Here is a 10,914-nt window from a genome sequence, read left to right as displayed (position 1 = left end):
GAAGGCTCTGAATTCTGAAAGTAGCTTCAGAAAAGAACTTTACAAAAGGTATAGGAAGTTCCCAACTATCTGATACTTAAGGAATAAAGCTGTGTAACTACTGCTGAGATCTAAAATGCAAGCCAAGATCCCAAATCAAAGCCCAGATATGAGTATCACCTACTTGCCAGGTAAGTTTTAAAGATCACTATACTTTTTGCTTCCTGCTATCATTATTACTTGCTTATTCCTTTGTTGTGGAATTGCCAGTTAATTCTATTATATTTCCTCCACCCCTCATAGGTATTAAATTCTATACTGTGGTGACAATGTTCTAATCAAGAAATGCCAGACTAAGGAAGCATCTCCCATATATTATGTGTGTGAAGATGAGAACATGTACATATAGCTAGAGTCCATGGTGGTTGTGATCATCTCAGAAGTACTTATTGCTTACTGTCTAAATATCCAAACATAACAAAATCTTTCTGTCTTTAGTGCCTGAGAAAAACACAGACACCTTGAGCCACTCATCTGTGACAAAGGCAAGTTGACTACACTGATATTCAAGCTTATTCCCAAGGAGATAATGATGTACCAAGACTATATGTACAAATTTTATATTTTCTGAGACCTCACCTCAGAGAGAATACCAGAAGCGGCCTTTCAGCTTTTCAATAGTTTTCTCCTACCTGATGCTGTGGTTATGCTGTGGAATGATAGAACCGAATTCACTATAGAAATCACACAAGTGCTGGAGGCTCTGTGGCCTCTGCTTAGTTTGATGCATGGAAAAGCAAGACACCCACAAGGCTAGGGCTCTCCCAAAAGTGACATTAAACATATGGTTCAAACATACATGGTAGACAATAATTCATGGAACTGACCTGTAGGGGTTTGTTTAGCCTCGTTCTCAAAAGTACCACCCAAAAAACAAAATGCTTACCCCATAAAATTCTGTTGGGTACCAATCCCAAATGTGGGCTTATCTCAAGCTCTCTTGCACCAGGGATCATTAACTGCCTCCATAGCATATACAATATGCTCTTAGTGCTCAGCAGTCTTTCTGTTTACTGCTGCAAAAACATATCTAGAAGATTAACTGGCCCTCATGACAATGATGTAGGTGACTAAACTGTATTTCCCAGTTAAGCATAAGGAACAGAAAAATTATCTATATCTTTGTTTTATTCCGTGCTGAAAGAAGAGCAGAAAAAAAGGAAAAGATGCATGTACCAAGCGAAAATGGTTCTCTAATGATACAACATCCTAAGCTGAATTATAATACAAGCCTCCTTTGCAGCAAATATTTAACTATAACTAACCTTTCTGGAAGTCACCGTAGTGACATAGTTTAGAATAAAACAAACCATCCAATTTGGTCAGAGTTCTTTCACTCAGCCCTATGTCTTCTGAAAGAGTAGTTTTGATGCATGTTTTTGTTGTACACTCCATCATGGGAGTGTAAATAACTGTTCCTTCAGCACTTTCTTTTTCTCCCATGTTCCCACCTTGCTGTTTTCCTGAGGTGTCTCAAGGGTCAGATGTGAAACTTATCACTGCCGCCTACTCAACCTTTTCATTAACATCCCTGTTCCAGTCCATTTACCTTTCTTCTGCATATTTTATTTAGTTCTGTGCTAAGTAACAATTCTGCAATTAAGAATACTGGCAGTTCATAGACGCATTATTTTTTTCCTGGCTTTCTTGCTCTTTTTTGGAAACTTAATTGCTGGCTTTTTAACTTCCAGGTTAGAGCAGCAGGGCGCAGGAGTGCAGTTCATCAAAACCTCTGTATTGTTGCTGATGCGTAAACTGCCTGGCATGGGATACCATGGAGTAACAAAGGTTCATTATTTCATTTGTATTTGACACATGACCTTGAAAAATGTAAATGTTAAATCTATGATAATTTGAGAGTTCACCCTGTCATTTAATATGCACAGTCCTCTTTCTCCTTCTCTTTTTCTTTTTCTTTTTACTGTAAATTTGCTATCCCCAAGGAAAAAGCATATTACAAGTTATCTGAATTTAATTATAACTGAAAGATGATACCCCAAAATGTTATGTTATGAAAATTTTATAAGCCAAGATGAACAAGACTGAGGGAAAAGCACTATGGCTTTGTTAGGAAAAAAAACCCACAGTGAATGAGAATTTCAAAAAGTGCCTAAGGAGGCCGAACATCTCAATTCTTGGCTGTCCACGTTGAGATGTTCTTAGAGGGTCCTGATGTGGAGATACTGTGGAATTTCTTCTCTCTGTAAATAGATTTCTTGCAGATATCTGTCTGAAAAACATTGAAATTGTGGTACACAAAATAATGAGTTGATTCTTACATTTTTTGCCTTAGGCAAATGCTTCAAAAACTGCCTCCCCTGCCTCCATCAATATTTGCTGAGTAGACCTGCATTCAGAAGGGTGTTTGTGAGAAGCAAACATGATAGGTGAGATAACAAACGTGTTTGAATTAAAACATCAGGTGGCCTTTGGAAGCTCTTTAGGAGTCATTCTGTGAGCAAGCAGAAACCCAGCCAGGTGACTAGCATGGCTGTGAGTGATGGTACTAACACTGAGCAGGCAGCAGGAGCAACAAAGAGTCTGAGCTGCTCATAGGCTGCAAGATGTTTCCACGAACAATTTGCACATTAATGTTTATTGACAAGTAAATCTGCAAAGCTTTGAGTCTTTCAGTGAGTTATTTTCAAACAAAAGAAGCTGCTAAATATGTCCAACTATTTGGTAGAAATTTAACACTGTTTGTTGCTTAGTTGAGCATACTTTTCAAAACACTAAAGTGAGTGACTGCCTTACATGGGCTTCGTTCTGAATTTCCCATCTTGCTGACGATCTGTCAGGAAAGCATGTTTTAACTAAGTGCATATGAAGGAGAGGTAAGTCAGTTTAGTGACAATAAAAACCAACCAACCAACCAAAAAAAAAAAAAAAAAGCAGAACTGTAGGAAGACGAGTTGTAGCTGAAAAAAACTGATTTGTATATTCAATGTGTTGAGTCACAGAATACCTTTAAATATTATAAATATTTTCAAAACTCTTTACAGTTTGAAAACCCTGAGTTGTTTTCTTTTCTACCCAGAAGAATGAACACTGAGAGATACAGAAGATGTGATGGACAGTTTTGAGTGAGTAAACTGAACACTGGAAATAGCAGCAATACCTTCTTCTCAGTTCCCCAAAGCATTCTGCCATGAAGGGGCTGTGGCCTTGGCTGTGCACCTTGTCTGTCACCATATCTGCCTGTCACCTGTAAATCTGCTTTTCCAGACTGAACTAGACCTGATGTCACAGCACTCAGTGCACACATTCTTGGGCCTTTCTCTCTCTCTCTTGTTTTGTTTTGTTTTGTTTACAGTTACTTAGCACATTAACACACTAACTCTTGCTTCTGCATTCTATCCCTCCATGGAAAATACTTTCATGCATTTCCACAGAGGGTCGTAAAAGGCTTGATGAAGAGAACATGCCAGCTTAGGGACAAATTTGAAAGGGCAGTGGACAAGAGTAAAGTAATTCTTTTCAACTGAGTCCAAGAAATTTAGACATCATTTGTATGACCTTGTCATAAGGAACTAAATGGACCAGGGCAAAGGAAGTGTGCATGTGTCACAGATTGATCTAATCCTGCTGAACTCTTAATTTTTGGATGCAGTCTGAAAGGTTAATGAGAAATCCTTTTATTTCATTAACCAAGCATCTTGAACATAGGATAAAACCAGTTTATTTCCTGTTTACATCTAATACACTATCTTGAGTTATCGGGATATTTTACTCTGCAAAAGCATTGCATGTGTCACTGTCACTTGTTACTTTGTGCTAGTCATTACTCCCTTGCATAATTTTCAGCTGCAGTGCAGTATAGATGTACAGCCCATAGACTGATCTCACCTGAAGCCTGACCTTGTGACACTTGTCCTCTGTGGTGAGGGAATTCTTAACCTAAGGCTGTTTGTCTATGAACAGACAGAGCCTTTATTTCTAATATCATCTACTACAGATTGTTTGCTTTTTTTTAACCTATTGAAAGACCTTAACACTTGCAATAGTGTAAAATTAGACATATATCACTTGCATTTACTGTTTGCAACACAGGAACAACCAGAAATCATATGCTGCATTTCACCTGCATGAAATATCCCAGAGGCAGTATTATAAATATTTCTTCTGCAGAATATCTTTAAACTGCAACTTCTCTTGTTGTCACAAGTGGTCACAACTAGTACTCACACCCAGACCTCTGCACCTTAACTGCTACAATATCCTTTTATTTTGAGTACTGCAGCTGGCAGCTTGGCTCTTTCATTCCCTTTTATAGTCCTGCAGCAAATGTAATCTTGTTGCAGCCCTTTGCCCTTCTCACCCTCTCCGCACCCTCCATGGATACTTTCTTTTTCACATTAAACATTCGTTTTCCCTGTCACTTGTAGAAGATTTCACATCATCTCTTTCTCATGCACTACCAGCAAGTTTAGGAAGAGCAAAGCCAATAGAGAGATGATACCTATGGCTTTGGTCTTGAGTTACTTTTTAGCTCCATTTTGCACCTTTGAACTTTCCACAGTGCATCCACCATCCTTATAGTTCACATTCATGCACCATTTCGACTTTTGCCTCACTTTCCCTTGCCTTGGAGGGAACTCTGGTCTCTGGAAGCCTTTGTCTTTCACTTAACCTGGAGCACATAAATTCCTACTTATCTAGCTCTGCTTGGCTGGCTGTTGGTGCCTTGGTGGAGTCCCTTGAAGAAAGTAATTCTTTTCTTCTCTTCAAACAGGAAGTTAGCATGAATTCTATATAACTTCAGCAGACTTAAAAAGAGAGTGAATGAGAACATCTCAAAGTCCTTTTTAATAGAGGGAAGGCCCCCTATATACCAGATAAATGATGTTTTCTGAAATTTTAGCTTAAAAGAAGCCCTAGATCAAAACAGAAACCCCCCATGCCTTGTATTGTTTCTCACCCAGCAATAACCCCCACATCAAATGTGCCAGAAGACTGAACCAGAGGCAACATTTATGTCCAAGGACCCTTCAGCTACAAAGGAAACCCTCCAGCTCTCTTCCTTGGAAGACTTTCTGCTTCTTCATCACTGAATAGAGGGAACGGGTATTATATGAAAATAAAGTTGTTGCTTGTGCCTGCCTGGAGCACAAGATCGAAGCCTTGAAACTCCCCAACATGTCCCATGGGAGTCTGGAGGTTGGACCTTTCCTAGATCAGTGTAAATACTTTAAGTACTATCTGACTGTGCTCTAACAGGAGTTGGAATAGACTGGAAGCTGCACTGGTCTTAAAAGCCAGTGCTCATAAATACTTGGAGAGCTCAGGCTGTGAGTTCATCCCTAGAATGTGAGACAAGAATTAAGCTTATTTAGCAATTTTGAATTCTATCACAGTCCTAATTTTAGGAAAAGACACACTGTGCTGTATCTGTTTCATTACATGTGTTGAATTTGAATTTGTAAGCCTTTATCTTCTGTTTGTCTTGAATTACAGAAGTGTATAGTGCAATGACTTCAAGAGACAGACCCACTAAATGTATAGTTTGTTGGAATTATATCTACTTTTTTTCTTTATTTAGGAAATTTAGATTAATTTAAATGATTGTTTCTTCTGTAATCTCACAGATAGGAGAATGACAAGAGCTCTTATTCAGGCCATTCATACTAGAACAATTCTGTAACTCTCATGTTTTGTTTTGCTTTGTTTTGTTTTGTTTTCTTTATCTTGGTAAAGCAGATGCCACAAAGAAATACTAGGGATTCATTATTTATTTTTATTTTTTATTTTTTAAAAGTAAAATAGTGCAACACTTACAAATGGAAGTTTTACATGAATGATGGTTCAGTCAAGCAGTAATACGTCACTGAGATGTAACTATGCAGAGCTCTTTTGGACACTCTGTTCAGTTCCTAATCTGAGCAGCTCTTGGGTATGCATTCATGACAGTTCAGCATATTGTTTAATGTGATTTTTACATACATTTGCAATTTTAGTTCTGTTCTTGCTTTTCTCCATTGCTGCGAAAAGAATCATGGTTAAATTGTGTTCTCCTGGCTCCTCTTGGCCTTGTGGAAGACAGTAAGTGTTTTACGGCAAACCTTCAGAGCCCTGTCTGAGGAAGCTCTGTGCAATCAGAATCCTTTGTCTATAATCCCTGTTTCTTTCCAGTCAATGAAAATGACAAAAATAATGTTTGAAAACCAGCATAGCTATCCATGACTCCTAAACTTGTTAAAATGTTTTGTTCATCCTGAAATATCCTAAGCATGACATAAAAGAGAAAATCCCAGGCTAATGCCCTGACATGTGATGTGTCTGCTTATCCTGGCTGTCTCGTACACTAGAGCTTTTCTGGATGAAGCTAGCTGTGATGACTCTCCATTAAGGCAAAACTTCAGGCAGAGTGCTCCCACTCTCCTTCCTTCTGAATTTGATAACAGTTTTTCCTCTTTTGTTTGTCTGTTTAGGTGATAATCATAGGAAGCCATGTGATAGCCTGTGACACCAGAGCTGTTTGCAGTTTCAGTTCTTGTAGTTATGCACATCCCCTGAGACTTTGGTGAGGGAGTATTTTGCAGCCAGTATTTTGCAGCCAGAAAGACCCGAGTTTGCCAAATATGTTTTTTTTTTTAATTTTTTTTTTTTCTCAGTATCTTTTCACAAGTTCTTTTTTCTTTTAGAAATAGGGAGAAGAGTGGAGAAATCTTTTTTTTTTTTTTTTTTTTTTTTTTTTAGATAACATTGCATAAAGCATAAAATGCTTCACATGCACAGAATAAAGGAAAAAATCTCAATTTCTATTTCAACATGTGATGCTCTCTTTTATTGACACCTATGGTATTTAAGACACTGGTCTGCATATTGCAGACTTGGTTCAAATATAACTTCTTAATTGGGTACCTTTTAGGAAAACTGCAGTTGAAGAGAATTAAAAAAACAGATGACAGGCAGAAAGTGTAACAAGAAGTTACATACAAAGTCCAGGTAACTTTGAAAGAGAAATGCTGACCCAGTACATGTCCTGTGTATAAGATGGATATAAGTGGCATACTTTATTCTATTTTATTTGTGCTATTGATATTGTTTTAATTTAAGGATAAAATGTAATGGAGATATGTGTTCTTCCATTCCTTCCACTGCATAGAATCACAAAATCCCACAAATCCCTCAGAAATGCAATGAGTCCCATTCCTTTGTTCACTGTGGTTATTTTTCCAGGCAAAAAATGATTTTCATAGCACAGGTATAGGGATGTGTATTCCTATGAAGTGACTCCAGCTGGATGTAAAAATATATACAGTAGCCTACAGTCTCCATGTTTTTATTGTTTTTTATTTTTCAGAGCCAAAGTATCTCTAATGCAATGCACTATTATCCATACATGCATTTCGTCTGAAGAATAGAGATATGGAACCAGCTGTCATTTTTTTCTGGAATGGGATTAATTTTTTTCATAGTGTCTGGTATGAGGCTGTGTTTTGGACTAAGCAGGAAAACAGTATCAATAGCACAGAGATGTTTCAGCTGTTGCCAAGCAGTGGCTGCAAAGACCCAAAGAAATTTCAGCATCTTGTGCTGACCTATCAGTGACGGGCTGAGGGTGCACAAGGAGCTTGTAGGGTACTGAAGCAGGATCTAATCTGGTCAAAATGATATTCCATACTGTGTGATATCATGCAAAACTACAAAACTGGGGGGAATTGGCTATGGGGTTGTCACTGCTCAGGAAATGTTCAGGCATTGGTTGATGATTGGTCAGTGATTGTGTTGTCACAGAATCATAGAACATTTTGAATTGGAAAGACATTTAGTGGTCACCTAGTCCAACTCCACTGCAGTAAGCAGAGACATCTACTGCTAGATCAGGTTGCTCAGAGCCCTGTCCAACCTGACCTTGTATATCTCCAAGGACTGGGCATTCACCACCTGAATGGGCAGGCCGTGCCAGTGCTTCACTAATCTTACCATATAAAACTTACTTCTTCCTTATGTCCAACCTAAATTATTTTTTCTAAATCATTTAGATTGAAACTGTTTCCCCTTGTCCTATCACAACAAACCTTGCTAAAGATTCTGCTCCCTTTTCTTACAGACCCCAGTTAGACACTGAAAGGCTGCTCTCTGATCTCCCAAAGCCTTCTCCAATTTGAATAGACCTAGCTCTTTCAGCCTGTTCTTGTAGGAGATGTGTTTAATCCCTTGGATCTCTTGTGTCCCTCCTCTGTTTGCTCACCAACAGGTTCATGTCTCTCCTGTACTGAGGACTCCACAGTTGGATGCAGTACTCCAGGTAAGGTCTCAGCAGTACAGAGAAGAGCGGTAGGATTTCCTCCCTCAACCTGCTGGCTACATTTCTTTGAATGCAGCCCAGGACACAGTTGGCTTTCTGAGCTGTGAGGGCACACTGCTGAATCACAGCTTGCTATCCACCAGCACTCCCAGGTCTTTTTTGGAGTGGTTACACTAAATCCTGTCATCCCCCAGCTTGTACTGATAGTGGAAGTTGTCACAATCCTGGTGCAAACCTGGTGCAAGACCTTGTATTTGGATTTATTAAGCCTCATAATGTTCACCTGGTCCCACTACTCAAGCCTGTCTAGGTCTTTATGGATGGTACCTTATACCTAAAGCATGTCAATCACATGACACAACTTAGTGTCATCCACAAAGTTGCTGAGGGCAACTGAGACCCCACTGTCAATGTAATTTAGGAAGATATTAAAGAACATCAGTCCCAGGACTGACCCCTGAGGGACACAACTCACCTCTGACCTCCATCCAGACACTGAGCTGTTGACAACTATGCTCTGGTATGATCTTGCAACCAGTTCCATGTCTTCTGAACAGCCCATCTTTCGAGTCCATATCTTTCTAAGTCATAGAGAGTCAGAGAGAGAAGGATGTTATGGGGAATCATGTTAAAGGCGTTACTGAAGCCCTGATGACATCAGTGGCTCTTCTGTTTGTTGTCCACAGATGCATTATGCCATCATAGAGGGTGGTGCTGAGCTTCCTGTTGAGTTAAACTACAACAAATATTTACTGTATGAAAGCATCAGCTAACTATCAGGTCAGTAGCTCTTCTCTGACAACCTAAAACTGAAGAGCAGAAGCAAAGAACATTAGAAGTTACCTACTCTTGGCTGAAGATAATAACTCAATTTACTTGTTATAAATGGAAGTAGGGTGACAGTTTATGAGCTGAAAGCTGTCTTTCATGAAGAATATGGAAGAATAGCTTGTAGACATTTTGTAGAAAGAGAAGTCTTCTGTCTAACTGCTAACACTACATTTCCTAAAGCCATTTAAAAAAAAAAAAAATCATTTATTTATTTATTTATATTATTTTTTTAATTGCAAGCATTTGAGCTTAAAAATAAATATGAGATGGCTTCTTTTTAGATTTATGGGTAGTATAATTAATTTTCCATGTCCTCTGCTGTGACCTCAATGAGAGTTCACATTTATTTTTTGCTCTAGAAAGGAAGTAGTTTTGAATATTCAACCGAATGCCAATTGTGCTCATATGCAGCAATAAATGCAAGGTGAGATTTGTAGGAAAAATAGGATCTGTAATAGAGCAAGAAAAGCTTTTAGGCCCATAAGCTCTCTTTCAGGACCGAAAATGAAGTAGTTATCTTCAAAGCTAAAAACAGGTTAAGAACAATTATTCTGAGTTTAATTAGATTGTTAATCAGTTAGACCATCTGAGGTAAAATAGGTAGTTGAAACTGCAGTTCACTGTGAAATTTATGATCATTATTTCCCATTAAATTGCTAAATCTCAAGAAGTTAAACTGTGATGATGTTCTGTATTGTTGTTAGAAAAGATATGCCTGACTTATTTCACCCCTTTGCTTCTCTAGATTGACCAAGATTCAGGGGCCTTCACCATCTAAAATTAATTCCTTCTGGAGAACAGGAAAACATACAATGAATATTTGAACAAAAAAGCATGTGTTAGTATAATTGAACTATTGATCTATCACTGTGTGAATTACACCAGAGATCTCAAGAAAAAGCAATGGCTGGGCATTACTTTCCAACAGCAAAGGAGGAAAAATAGTGAAAAAGGCTCTGTGGTTATCAGAAGTTTGGGATTCTCCTGAGTAGAAAGTCAAAGTCTTGAGGCTTGTATAATCTATTAAAAAATGGAGAAGAGGTTCTGAACTTGTCTGATCTGAAGACATGACAAAAAATATATATCTACTGGTCTCATTTAATAACTAATTGTCATATGCATTAAATTCTGTTCAATCTTCAATGTACTTATTCTCAAAGCACATGAGTAAGGTCAATATTATCCCTACAAAGGAACAAGAACCAAGGCAATTTGTTCCCTGCAGCAAGAGATATCAAATTACGATGTCTGACAAGATAGAAATAACAAAATATCTGTTCTTATCCATTCACATTCCAATATTCAACTTATACTTTCTGTGAGTAAGCACAGCTATTCTCTTTGTGTCATTGCTACTCCTGTGAGACTTACAGCAGCTGTTTGGTTGTACCTTCTAAAATCCATGCTGGATTTTCTTTGGATGCTAAAAGCATGAAGAAAAGCCTGTCCTTGCCCCACAATAAATGATCTCTCTTCTTTTTTGAATGTGGTCCCAGGGCTGTCAGCAATGCTTTGGAGATGGAGCACAGCCTTGTCCTCCTGCTATCACACTGGCATGTATGATTAATAGAGAAGAATCTACCAGCACTGTTTCATGTCTTCTGCACTTGAAAACTTTAATTCCCTTTTCTAAGAGTGACACTTAATCAAACATTTCTACAGTGAGAAGGTTTATTTCTTGGAGGCAACAGTTTATTTTGTGTCTTCTTACTATCAGAGGTTTGTAAGTAACCAGAACTATCTTAATTCTGAATCCTCAGATTTCAAAATAAACCCAATAAAAGCAAACAAAC

General features: G+C 38.2%; 2 long non-coding RNA genes across 3 annotated transcripts; both read left to right on the top strand.

Moving 5' to 3' along the window:
- Positions 1-1,730: 1,730 nt before the first annotated feature.
- Positions 1,731-6,806, top strand: LOC116652962 (uncharacterized). Its single transcript, XR_004306231.2, has 4 exons — positions 1,731-1,827; positions 2,333-2,426; positions 3,042-3,122; positions 4,962-6,806. It is a non-coding gene; the product is annotated as an uncharacterized LOC116652962 (long non-coding RNA).
- A 1,306-nt stretch (positions 6,807-8,112) lies between these two features.
- Positions 8,113-10,264, top strand: LOC107310270 (uncharacterized). 2 transcript variants are annotated; one of them, XR_001553541.3, is made up of 3 exons: positions 8,113-8,290; positions 8,977-9,070; positions 9,867-10,264. It is a non-coding gene; the product is annotated as an uncharacterized LOC107310270 (long non-coding RNA). The 2 variants fall into 2 exon arrangements; XR_014942521.1 differs by lacking the exons at positions 8,113-8,290; positions 8,977-9,070 and adding an exon at positions 9,398-9,545.
- Positions 10,265-10,914: the final 650 nt, after the last annotated feature.

Source organism: Coturnix japonica, chromosome 2, assembly GCF_054131305.1.
Source record: "Coturnix japonica strain WE chromosome 2, WE-NBRP24, whole genome shotgun sequence".
Classification (NCBI taxonomy): domain Eukaryota; kingdom Metazoa; phylum Chordata; class Aves; order Galliformes; family Phasianidae; genus Coturnix; species Coturnix japonica.
The sequence above is the reverse complement of the archived record's forward strand: the minus strand, read 5'-3'. Positions and strand labels throughout refer to the sequence as shown.